The following is a 12870-nucleotide window of genomic DNA, read 5'->3' as shown; positions in this document are numbered from 1 at the left end:
TAAGGCCAAAATGGGCTGAGTCCTTAAGGGGTTAAGGCCAAAATGGGCTTGGTCCTGAAGGGGTTAAGGAACCTTGTCTCGACCATTAAATGGTTCTGTATATCCAGCAAGTACTAAAGTTAACCAATGTCATCCTGTTCCCAAGTAACAGCGCATGTATGGACATTTTAATGTGTACAGAGACTCTACACTTATTTTCTCGTTCATCAGCCTGAAATTGGACGTTCTAATTAAATGCTTCAGGACTGCATACGGCCCAATGGCCCAATTCGCTCCTCTCCCTAAGGGGACAGACATTGAGGGCCACTTTCATTAAGCAAGGGAGTTTGTGGTGTCCCGGTACAGGACCTGTCCCCTCAGGAAGAGTCCCTTAGGTCCATAGGGCTCTCCTGCAGGGCTCCCCCCTTGTTGTCTCATATAAATGCAGTGTATATTCATCATGTGTATCAATTATTCATATGTATAAAGTTGTACAGTTTGTATAAAATGTATAGGACCTTCCTTGGTCATGTGATCTACTTTCATTTGATATGCTCAGAGTTCCATGGGCACAGGAACCCCAGGCATTAGCAACCAATGGGCTTTAGTCCTGCCCCCTAGTATATAAGGGGCTGTAGTCTCTATTCTCTCTCTCTTATCTCTTGGACTCAATAGGAAGCACAAAGTCCTGTATACTGCAAATTCATCTCATCTAGGCCAAAGCCTAAAACGTGAGTTACAATTATCTCTACAAATCCAGTGACTACTCCTCAGCTAAAGGAATATATTAGTAGCACAGTGGTCTGCCTCAATATCTCAATAATAGCAAGTCCCAGCAAGCCTGCGAGGTATCCTGTGTCCCGGTTGCCTCTGAAGGAACTGCATAATTGTAAAGACTGTTCCCTAAACATTTTAAGTAAAAGTTCCAGTTTATTCAGAATCCTTGCTGTGGACATTCCTTTATTACAAACCATTTTTGGGTTGGTTGACTGCGGTTACCATACTGGAATAACCACATCCTGGCGTCACGAACACTAAGGGGTTAACAACATCTTGCCCCCAGGGTTTATACCACCAGACCCTGCTACATACTGCAACACCCCAGTCACCACATCTCAATGTAGTAGCAGGTAAACTCAGACTTACAAGTGGGTTGAGTTCAGTTCACATTGGGTGAGATATTAAAACATTACTGTAATTTCTTATCCAGCGATATTAATCACACCATTTTTTTTCTCCTCACATTTTTAAAGGTCTCTTGTGCTGCTTTGAAAATATTAACCCCTTAAGGACGCAGGGCATATCCATATGCCCCCGTTTCCGAGTCCTTAGGTACTCAGGGCGTATGGGTCCGCCCTGCGTTCTTCCCGCCCCTGCCGCTGGCTGGGCAGGGACCGGACGGGGATGCCTGCTGATATCATTCGGCAGGCATCCCGGCATATCGCCCAGGGGGGTCCAGAGGTCCCCCCCCATATCGGCGATCGACGCAAATCGCTCGTCAATTCAGACAAGCGATTTGCAATTATTCCGTGTCAATCGGGTCTCTGGTGACCCGGAAAAAATGGGTGACTGGGGCTGTCCGAGACATCCCCATTCACCCTTACTCAGCAGGAGTGAGGTGGCACTGGTGCCACCTCATGATAACATGATTGATGGGTCGGAACGACCGATCAATCACGGACCTGCTGGGGACAGCGATCGGAGCGGAGATCGGCTCAGGCGGGGGTCTCCTACCTTTCCCTGGTCCGGCGGGGGTTCCCTCAGGATCGGTGGCAGCGACAGGAGCATGCACTTTGGTAGTCTGTGCATGCTGGGAGTTGTAGTTATGCAACAGCTGGAGGCACATTTTTTCTATGAAAAAGTGTGCATCCAGTTGTTCATAACTACAACTCCCAACATGCACAGACTACCAAAGGGTATGCTGGAATTTGATGCAGTGTGCCTCCAGCTGTTGCAAAACTACAACTCTCAGTATGCCCTTCTGCTGTCAATGCATGCTGATTGTTGCAGTTTTGCAACAGTTGGAGACACATTGGTTGTGAAACAGAGTTTGTTACCTAACTCAGGGTTCTGCAACCAGGGTGCCTCCAACTGTTGCAAAAATACAACTCCCAGCATGCACTGAGAGACTGTACATGCTGGGAGTTCTAGTTTTGCAACAGCTGGAGGCACAATGGTTGTGCACAATGGTTGTGAAACACTAAAGTAAAGTAACAAACTCTCAGTGTTTCGCAACCAATGTGCCTCCAGCTGTTGCATAACTACAACTCCCAGCATGTATGGTCTGTCAGTGCATGGTGGGAGTTGTAGTTTTGCAACAGCTGGAGGCCCCCCTCCCATGTGAATGTACATGGTACATTCACACTGGCAGGTTTACTATGAGTTCTGCTGCAAGTTTGAGATGTGGCAAATTTTCCGCAGCAGCTCAAACTCTCAGCGAGAAACTTACTGTAAACCTCTGCCTGTGTGAATGTACCCTAAAAACACTACACTACACAAAATAAAAAGTAAAACATTACATACGCCTACACAGTCCCCCCCCCCCACCCCTACCCCCCCAATAAAAAAAAAAGAAGTCTTGTACGGCACTGTTTGCAAAACGGAGCCTCCAGCTGTTGAAAAACAACAACTCACAGTATTGCCGGACAGCCACTGACTGTCAAGGCATGCTGGGAGTTTTGCAACAGCTGGAGACACCCTGTTTGGGAAATACTGCCGTAGGGTATTTTTGTGGCAGATTCAATTCCCCAATTTAGGCCTCAAATATGCATGGTGCTCTCTCGCTTAAGAGCCCTGTCGTATTTCAAGGAAACAGTTTAAGGCCACATATGGGGTATTTCCGTACTCGGGAGAAATTGCGTTACAAATTTTGGGGGGCTTTTTTTTCCTTTTACATCTTATGAAAAGGTAAAGTTGGGGCCTACTAACATGCTGGTGTTGCCCCATACTTAAAATTTTCATAAGCGGTAAAAGGAAAAAAAGATCCCCAAAATTTGTAATGCAATTTCTCTTGAGTACAGAACTACCCCATATGTGGACGTAAAATGCTCTGTGGGCGCACAACAAGGCTCAGGAGTGAGAGCGCACTATGTACATTTGAGGTCTAAATTGGTGATTTGCAAAGGGGTGGCTGATTTTACAGCGGTTCTGACATAAACGCGAAACAATAAATTCCCACATGTGACCCCATTTTGGAAACTAAACCCCTCACGGAATGTAATAAGCGACATAGTGAGCCTTAACATCCCACAGGTGTTTGACAAATTTCCGTTAAAGTTGGATGTGAAAATAAAAAAAATTCACTAAAATGCTGGTGTTACCCTACATTTTTCAATTTCACAAGGGAGAATAGGAAAAAAGCCCCCCAAAATTTGTAACCCTATTTCTTCTGAGTAAGAACATACCCCATATATGTATGTAAAGTGCTCTGCAGGAGAACTACAATGTTCAGAAGAGAAGGAGTAACATTGGGCTTTTGGTAAGAGAAGGTGTCTGAAATTGAAGGCCATGTGTGTTTACAAATCCCCCATAGTGCCGGAACAGTGGACCCCCCCCCACATGTGACCCCCATTTTGGAAACTACACCCCCCATGTAATGTAATAAGGGGTACAGTGAGCATGTACGCCCCACAGGTGTCTGACAGATTTTTGGAACAGTGTTCCGTGAAAATTAAAAATGTTATATTTTATTTGCACTGCCCACTGTTCCAAAGATCTATCAAATGCTAGTGGGGTGTAAATGTTCACTGCACCCTTTATTAAATTCTAAGAGGGGTGTAGTTTCCAAAATGGGGTCACATGGGGGGGGGGGTCCACTGTTCTGGCACCAGGGGGGCTTTGTAAACACACATGGCCTCCCACTTCTATTCCAACCAAATCCTCTCACCAAAAGCTCAATGGCGCTCCTTCTCTTCTGAGCATTGTAGTTCGCCCGCAGAGCACTTTACATCCACATATGAGGTATTTCCATACTCAGAAGAAATGGGGTTACAAATTTTGGGAGGCTTTTCTCCAATTACCCCTTGTGAAAATGAAAAATTTGGGCTTACACCATCATTTTAGTGAAAAAAATAAATTTTTAAATTTTCTCGTCCAACTTTAGCAGAAATTTGTAAAGCACCTGTGGGGTGTTAAAGCTCACTGTATGCTTTGTTAAGTTCCTTGAGGGGTGTAGTTTCCAAAATAGTATGCCATGTGTTTTTTTTTTTTTTTTGCTGTTCTGGCACCATAGGGGCTTACTAAATGCAACATGCCCCCCAAAAACAATTTTAGCACAGTTTGCTTTCCAAAAGCCAAATGTGACTTCTTCTCTTCTGAGCATTGTATTGTGCCAGCAGAACACTTGACGTCCACACAGTGGGTCTTTCCATATTCAGAAGAGATGGGATTACAAATTTTGGGGGGCATTTTCTCTTATAACCCCTTGTAAAAATGTAAAAATTTGGGGGAAAACCAGCATTTTAGTGGAAAAAAAAATCATTTACACATCCTACTTTAATGAAAAGTCATCAAACCCCTGTGAGGTGTTTAGGCTCAGTGGACCCCTTGTTACATTCCTTGGGGTGTGTAGTTTCCAAAATAGTATGCCATGTGGGGGTTTTTCTGATGTTTTGGCACCATAGGGGCTTCCTAAATGTGACATACCCCTTAAAAACCATTTCACAAACACTCTCCAAAATCCCATTGTCGCTCCTTCCCTTCTGAGCCTTGTAGTGCACCCACAGAGCACTTGACATCCACATATGATGTATTTTCTTACTCGAGAGAAATTGGGTTACAAATTTTGTGGGGGCTTTTTCTCCTTTTACCCCTAGTAAAATTTCAAAAACTGGGTCTACAAGAACATGCGAGTGTAAAAATTAAGATTTACTCCTTTACCTTGCTGCTATTCCTGTGAAACTGAAACTTTGGGGGGGGGGGGGCAGTTTTTATAAGGGGGTCATTTATGGGGTATATCCAATAAGAAGACTCCTCAAACGCACTTCAATACTGAACTGGTCCCTGAAAAATTCAGATTTTGAAAATTTTGTGGAAAATGTGAAAATTGCTGCTGAACTTTGAAGCCCTTTGGTGTCTTTCAAAAGTAAAAACATGTCAACTTCATGATGCAAATATAAAGTAGACATACTGTATATGTGAATCAATATATCCTTTATTTGCAATATCCATGTTCCTTAAAAGCAGAGAGTTTCAAAGTTACAAAAATGCTAAATTTTCAAAATTTGCATGAAATTTGGGGATTTTTCACCAAGAAAGGATGCAAGTAACGATGAAAATTTACCACTGTGTTAAAGTTGAATATGTCACGAATAAACAATCTCGGAATCAGAATAATTGGTAAAAGCATCCAAGAGTTATTAATGTATAAAGTGACAGTTGTCAGAATTGCAAAAAAGGGCTGAGTCCTTAAAGGGGTACTCCGCCCATAGACATCTTATCCCCTATCCAAAGGATAGGGGATAAGATGTCAGATCGCCGGGGTCCCACTGCTGTGGACCCCTGGGATCACCACTGCGGCACCACGCTATCATTACTACACAGAGCGAATTCGCTCTCTGCGTAATGACGGGCAATACAGGGGATGGAGCAGCGTGACGTCATGGCTCCACCCCTTGTGACATCTCGACCTGCCCCCTTAATGCAAGTCTATGGCAGGGGGCATGACAACCGCCACGCCCCCTCCCATCGATTTGTATTGAGGGGGCGGGCCGTGACATCACAAGGGGGCGGAGCCATGACATCACGATGTTCTAGCTCCTGTATTGACCGTCATTACTCGCAGAGCGAACTCGCTCTTTGCAGTAATGATAGCGTGGTGCCGCAGCGAAGATCCCGGGGGTCCCCAGCAGTGGGACCCCAGCGATCTGACATCTTTTCCACCATCCTTTGGATAGGGGATAAGATGTCTAGGGGCGGAGTACCCCTTTAAGTTGAAAAAGGGCTCAGTCCTTAAGGGGTTAAAATACGAGAGTTCATTTTCGCTACCCTTTTTTTTTTGCGTCAAATATGCTGAGTTTGGCACCAAATTTTGAATCATGGAAAATTCTGGCGGAGCATCTCACACAATATTCCATGATTACCAGTGCCCATACAAGCAATTACTATATGAATACAACATGGTTAAAAGTTCAGTGACCATAAAAAATTAATTATGTATTTTTAACCCCTTTGACCCCTTAAGGACCCAGGGCGTATGGATATGCCTTCGGTTTCTGATCATTAAGGACACAGGGCATATCCATACGCCCCTTGGGAATTCCAGGCCCCACCGCGCGGGGATCGGGATGCCAGCTGAAATCATTCAGCAGACATCCCGTGCAAATGCCCAGGGGGGTCCTGCAACCCCCAATGTCGACGATCGCAAAAAATCGCCTGTGAATTCACACCAGCGATTTGCGCCGATTCCGGGTCATAAGGGTCTATGGTGACCTGGAATATAAGGGGGATCGGGGTTGTCCAAGACACCCACGATCCCCCTGAAGGGAAGAGGTGCCACCCCTCCTATCCCTCCTATCCCTGCTATTGGTCATCAAGAAGCAACGACCAATAGCAGATTGGGGGCGGGGGGGTTAACTTTCGGTTTCCCCGTTCTGCCCACCCACAATAGGCAGGGCAGAACGGGGAAACCGACAGGGACCGGCACCGAAGTACACTCACCTGTCAGCGGCAGCTGCGGGTGGCGATCGGCGGCAGAAGAGGATGGCGATGTGGCTCCCTGGATCCTACGGAAGCTAGTGAGTTGCCTAGCAACATCTGGAGGGCCACAGTTTGGAGATCACTGTGCAGTGGTCTCTAAACTGTGGCCCTATAGATGTTGCAAAACTGCAAATCCCAGCATGCCCAAACAGCAAACAGCTGTCTCGGCATGCTGGGAGTTGTAGTTGCGTACCTCCAGCTGTTGCATAACTACATCTCCCAGCATGCCCTTTGGCGATCAGTACATGCTGGGAGTTGTAGTTTTTCAACAGCTGGAGGCATACTGGTTGGAAAATACTGAGTTAGGGAACAGAACCTAACTGAAGGTTTTCCAACCAGTGTGCCTCCAGCTGTTGCAAAAGTACAACGCCCAGAATGCAGGGTACATTCACACGGGTGAGTTTACAGTGAGTTTTCCGCTTCAAGTTTGAGCTGCGGCAAATTTTTCGCCGCAGCGCAAACTCCTAGCGGGGAAACTCAACATAAACGCCCACCAGTGTGAATGTACCCTAAAAACACTACACTAACACATAATAAAGGGTAAAACACTACATATACACCCCCTTACACTGCCCCCCCCCCCAATAAACAAAAAAAATTAAAAATATATCGTACAGCAGTGTTTCCAAAACGGAGCCTCCAGCTGTTGCAAAACAACAACTCCCAGCATTGACTGTCCAGGCATGCTGGGAGTTTATTAACAGCTGGAGGTACCCTGTTTGGGAATCACTGGTGTAGAATACCCCTATGTCCACCCCTATGCAATCCCTAATTAATTCCTCAAATGCACATGGTGCTCTCTCACTTTGGAGCCCTATTGTATTTCAAGGAAACAGTTTAGGTCCACGTATGGGGTATTTCCGTACTTGGGAGAAATTGCACTACAAATTTTGGGGGGCTTTTTCTCCTTTTACCCCTTATGAAAAGGAAAAGTTGGGGGCTACACCAGCCTGTTAGTATAAAAAAATAAAAATGTTTTACACTAACATGCTGGTGTTGCCCCATACTTTTTATTTTCACAAGTGGTAAAATGAAAAGCACGGAAATACCCCATATGTGGGGTGTAAAATGCTCTGTGGACGCACAACAATGCTCAGGAGTGAGAGCCCACCATGACCATTTGAGGCCTAAATTGGTGATTTGCAAAGGGGTGGCTGATTTTACAGCGGTTCTGACATAATCACAAAAAAATAAATACCTACATGTGACCCCATTTTGGAAACTACAACCCGCACGGAACATAAGGGGTATAGTGAGCCTTAACAACCAAGAATTTTCATTAAAGTTGGATGGGAAAATGAAAAAACAAACATTTTTTGACTAAAATGCTGGCGTTACCCTAAATTTTTCATTTTCACAAGGGAAAATAGGAAAAAAAATGCCTCCAAAAATTTGTAACCCCATTACTTCTGAGTAAGAACATACCCCATATGTGGATGTAAAGTGTAACCCCACATGTAACCCCAATTTGGAATCTACACCCCTCACATATTGTAATAAGGGGTGCAGTGAGCATTTACGCTCCACAGGTGTCTGACAGATTTTTGGAACAGTGGTCCGTGAAAATGAAAAATGCAATTTTTCATTTGCACAGCTCACTGTTCCAAAGACCTGTCAAACATCAGTGGGGTGTAAATACTCACTGCACCCCTTATTAAATTCTGTGAGGGGTGTAGTTTCCAAAATGGGGTTACATGTGGGGGGGTCTACTGTTCTGGCACCACGGGGGGCTTTGTAAACGCACATGGCCCCTGACTTCCATTCCAAACAAATTCTCTCTCCAAAAGCTCAATGGCGCTCCTCCTCTTCTGAGCATTGTAGTGCGCTGGGTCCAGAGATCTTGAGACCAGAGAAGTAGATTGTCGATATTACTGATCAGTATTAACCCCTTGGGGACGGAGCCCATTATAACCCTAAAAAAGGGAGCATTTTTTGCAAATCTGACCACTGTCACTTTAAGCATTAATTACTCTGGGATGCTTTTACTTATAAATTTGATTCCGAGATTGTTTTTCATGACATATTCTACTTTATGGTAGTGGTAAATTTTTGTCGATATTTGCATCATTTCTTGGTGAAAAATTCAAAAATTTGATGAAAAATTGGAAAATGTTGCAATTTTCAAACTTTGAAGCTCTCTGCTTGTAAGGAAAATAGACATTCCAAATAAATTATACATTGATTCACAAATACAATATGTCTACTTTATATTTGCATCATAAATTTGACATGTTTTTACTTTTGGAAGACATCAGAGGGCTTCAAAGTTCAGCAGCAATTTTCACATTTTTCACAAAATTTTCAAAATCGGAATTTTTCAGGGACCAGTTCAGGTTTGAAGTGGATTTGAAGGGCCTTCCTATTAGAAATACCCCACAAATGACCCAATTATAAAAACTGCACCCCTCAAAGTATCCAAAATGACATTCAGTAAGTTTGTTAACCCTTTAGGTGTTTCACAGGAATAGCAGCAAAGTGAAGGAGAAAATTCAAAATCTTAATTTTTTACACTCGCATGTTCTTGTAGACCCAGTTTTTTTTTACAATTGGTAATAGGAGAAAAAGCCTCCAAAAATTTGTAACTCAATTTCTCTCGAGTAAGGAAATACCTCATATGTGTGTGTCAAGTGTTCGGCGGGTGCAGTAGAGGGCTCAGAAGGGAAGGAGCAACAATGGCATTTTGGAGTGTGAATTTTGCTGAAATGGTTTTTGGGGGGCAGGTCACATTTAGGAAGGCCCTATGGTGCCAGAACAGCAGAAAACCCCACATGGCACACCATTTTGGAAACTACACCCCTCAAGGCACGTAACAAGGGGTCCGGTGAGCCTTAACACCACGCAGGTGTTTGACGACTTTTCGTTAAAATCAGATGTGTAAATTTTTCCACTAAAGTGCTGTTTCTTCCCCAAATTTACAATTTTTACAAAGGGTTATGGGAGAGAATGCCCCCCAAAATTTGTAACCCCATCTCTTCTGAGTATGGAAATACCCCATGTTAGGACGTAAAATGCTCTGCATGCGAAATACAATGCTCAGAAGAGGAGGAGCGCCATTGAGCTTTTGGAAAGAGAATTCGTTTGGAATGGTAGTCAAGGGCCACGTGCGTTTACAAAGCCCCCTGTGGTGCCAGAACAATGGACCCCCCACATGTGACCCCATTTTGGAAACTACACCCCTCACAGAATTTAATAAGGTATGCAGTGAGTATTTACACCCCACTGGCATTTGACAGATCTTTGGAACAGTGGACTGTGCAAATGAAAAATAAAATTTTTCATTTTCATGGACCACTGTTCCAAAAATCTGTCAGACAAATGTGGGGCGTAAATGCTCACTGTACCCCTTATTACATTACACGAGGGGTGTAGTTTCAAAAATGGGGTCACATGTGGGGGGGGGGGGGTCCATTGTTCTGGCACTATGGGGGCTTTGTAAACTCATGTGGCCTTCAATTCCGGACACATTTTCTCTTCAAAATCCCAATGGCGCTCCTTTTCTTCTGAGCATTGTAGTGCGCCTGCCGAGCACTTTACATCCACATATGGGGTATGTTCTTACTCAGAGGAAATGGGGTTAGGAATTTTGGGGGGCTTTTTTCCTATTTTCCCTTGTGAAAATGAAAAATTTAGGGTAACACCAGCATTTTAGTGAAAACATTTTTTTTTTCATTTTCCCATCCAAATTTAATGAAAATTCGTCAAACACCTGTGGGGTGTTCAGGCTCACTATACCCCTTGTTACGTTCCGTGGAGGGTGTAGTTTCCAAAATGGGGTCATATGTGGGTATTTAGGTTTTTGCGTTTATGTCAGAACCACTGTAAAATCAGCCACCCCTGTGCAAATCACCAATTTAGGCCTCAAATGTACATGGTGCGCTCTCACTCCTGAGCCTTGTTGTGCATCCGCAGAGCGTTTTACGCCCACATCTGGGGTATTTCCGTACTCAGGAGAAATTGCTTTACTAATTTTGGGGGGCTTTTTTTCCTTTTACTGCTTGTGAAAACACCAGCATGTTAGTGTAAACATTTTTTTTTTTACACTAACAGGCTGGTGTAACCCCCAACTTTTCCTTTTCATAAGGGGTAAAAGGAGAAAAAGCCCCCCAAAATTTGTATTGCAATTTCTCCCAATTACGGAAATACCCCATATGTGGCCCTAAACTGCTTCCTTGAAATACGACAGGGATCCGAAGTGAGAGAGCGCCATGCGCATTTGAGGACTAAATTAGGAATTGCATAGGGGTGGACATAGGGGTATTCTACGCCAGTGATTCCCAAACAGGGTGCCTCCAGCTGTTGCTTAACTCCTAGCATGCGTGGATTGTCAGTGGCTGTCCAGAAATGCTGGGAGTTGTTGTTTTGCAACAGCTGGAGGCTCCGTTTTGGAAACACTGCCGTACAATACTTTTTCATTTTTATTGGGGGGGGGGGGGGGGGGCAGTGTAAGGGGTGTATATGTACTGTTTTACTCTTTATTATGTGGTAGTGTAGTGTAGTGTTTTTAGGGTACATTCGCACTGGCGTGTTACGGTGAGTTTCGCGCTAGGAGTTTGAGCTGCGGCGAAAAATTTGCCGCAGATCAAACTTGAAGCAGGAAACTTACTGTAAACCTGCCCGTGTGAATGTACCCTGTACATTCACATGGGGGGACAAACCTCCAGCTGTTTCAAAACCACAACTCCCAGCATGCACTGAGTGCATGGTGGGAGTTGTACTTTTGCAACAGCTGGAGGCACACTGGTTGGAAAACCTTCAGTTAGGTTCTGTTACCTAACAGTATTTTCCAACCAGTGTGCCTCCAGCTGTTGCAAAACTACAACTCCCAGCATGTACTGACATATCGTGCATGCTGGGAGTTGTACTTTTGCAACAGCTGGAGGCACACTGGTTGGAAAACCTTCAGTTAGGCTCTGTTACCTAACAGTATTTTGCAACCAGTGTGCCTCCAGCTGTTGCAAAACTACAACTCCCAGCATGTACTGACATACCGTGCATGCTGGGAGTTGTACTTTTGCAACAGCTGGAGGCACACTGGTTGGAAAACCTTCAGTTAGGTTCTGTTACCTAACTCAGAATTTTCCAACCAGTGTGCCTCCAGCTGTTGCAAAACTACAACTCCCAGCATGTACTAATCGCCGAAGGGCATGCTGGGAGATGTAGTTATGCAACAGCTGGAGGTTACGCAACTACAACTCCCAACATGGTGAGACAGCTGTTTGAGCATGCTGGGATTTGCAGTTTTGCAACATCTGGAGGACTACAGTTTATAGACCACTGCACAGTGATTTCCAAACTGTGACCCTCCAGATGTTGCAAAACTACAAATCCCAGCATGCCCAGACAGCAAAGAGCTGTTTGAGCATGCTAGGAGTTGTAGTTTTGCAAGATCTGGAGGGATACAGTTTAGAGACCACTATACAGTGGTCTCAATCTGCAGCCCTCCAGCTGTTGCAAAACTACATATTCCAGCATGCCCAAACAGCAAACAGCTGTCTGGGCATGCTGGGAGTTGTAGTTTTGCAACATCTGGAGGGCTAGAGTCTCAGACTGTAGCCATCCAGATGTTGCTAGGCAACTTACCGGCTTCTGTATCCAGGGAGCCGTCTTATTCTGCCGCCCGCCGCGATCTCTGTCGCCGCCCGCCGATCACCGTCGCCCGCAGCCTCCAGAGGGGTAAGTGAACCTTCGGCGTTCGGTCCCCGTTGTTTCCCCGTCCTGCCCCGCCTATTGTGGGTGGGCAGGACGGGGAAAACGAAAGTAAACCCCTCCGCCCCCGATCTGCTATTGGTTGTCACGTCTAGACCACCAATAGCAGGGATAGGAGGGGTGGCACCCCTGCCACCTCACTCCTATCCCTTCAGGGGGATCGTAGTTGTCTTAGATAACCGCGATCCCCCTTCTATTCCGGGTCACCGGGTCACCATAGACCTGTGATGACCCGGAATCGGCGCAAATCGCAAGTGTGAATTCACTTGAGATTTGCGCTAATCGACGACATGGGGGGTCTAATGACCCCCCCAGGGCATTTGCACGGGGTGCCTGCTGATAGATATCAGCAGTCACCCCGGTCCGGTGTGTTGATTTTTAACCTGTTGGGGACAAAGGGCGTATGCATACGCCCTTGCATCCTGGTACATAAGGACGAAGGGCGTATCCATACGCCCGGCGGGGACCGAAATTACCACGGGCGTATGG

Source organism: Hyla sarda, chromosome 2 (assembly GCF_029499605.1).
Source record: "Hyla sarda isolate aHylSar1 chromosome 2, aHylSar1.hap1, whole genome shotgun sequence".
Taxonomy (NCBI): domain Eukaryota; kingdom Metazoa; phylum Chordata; class Amphibia; order Anura; family Hylidae; genus Hyla; species Hyla sarda.
The sequence above is the reverse complement of the archived record's forward strand: the minus strand, read 5'-3'. Positions refer to the sequence as shown.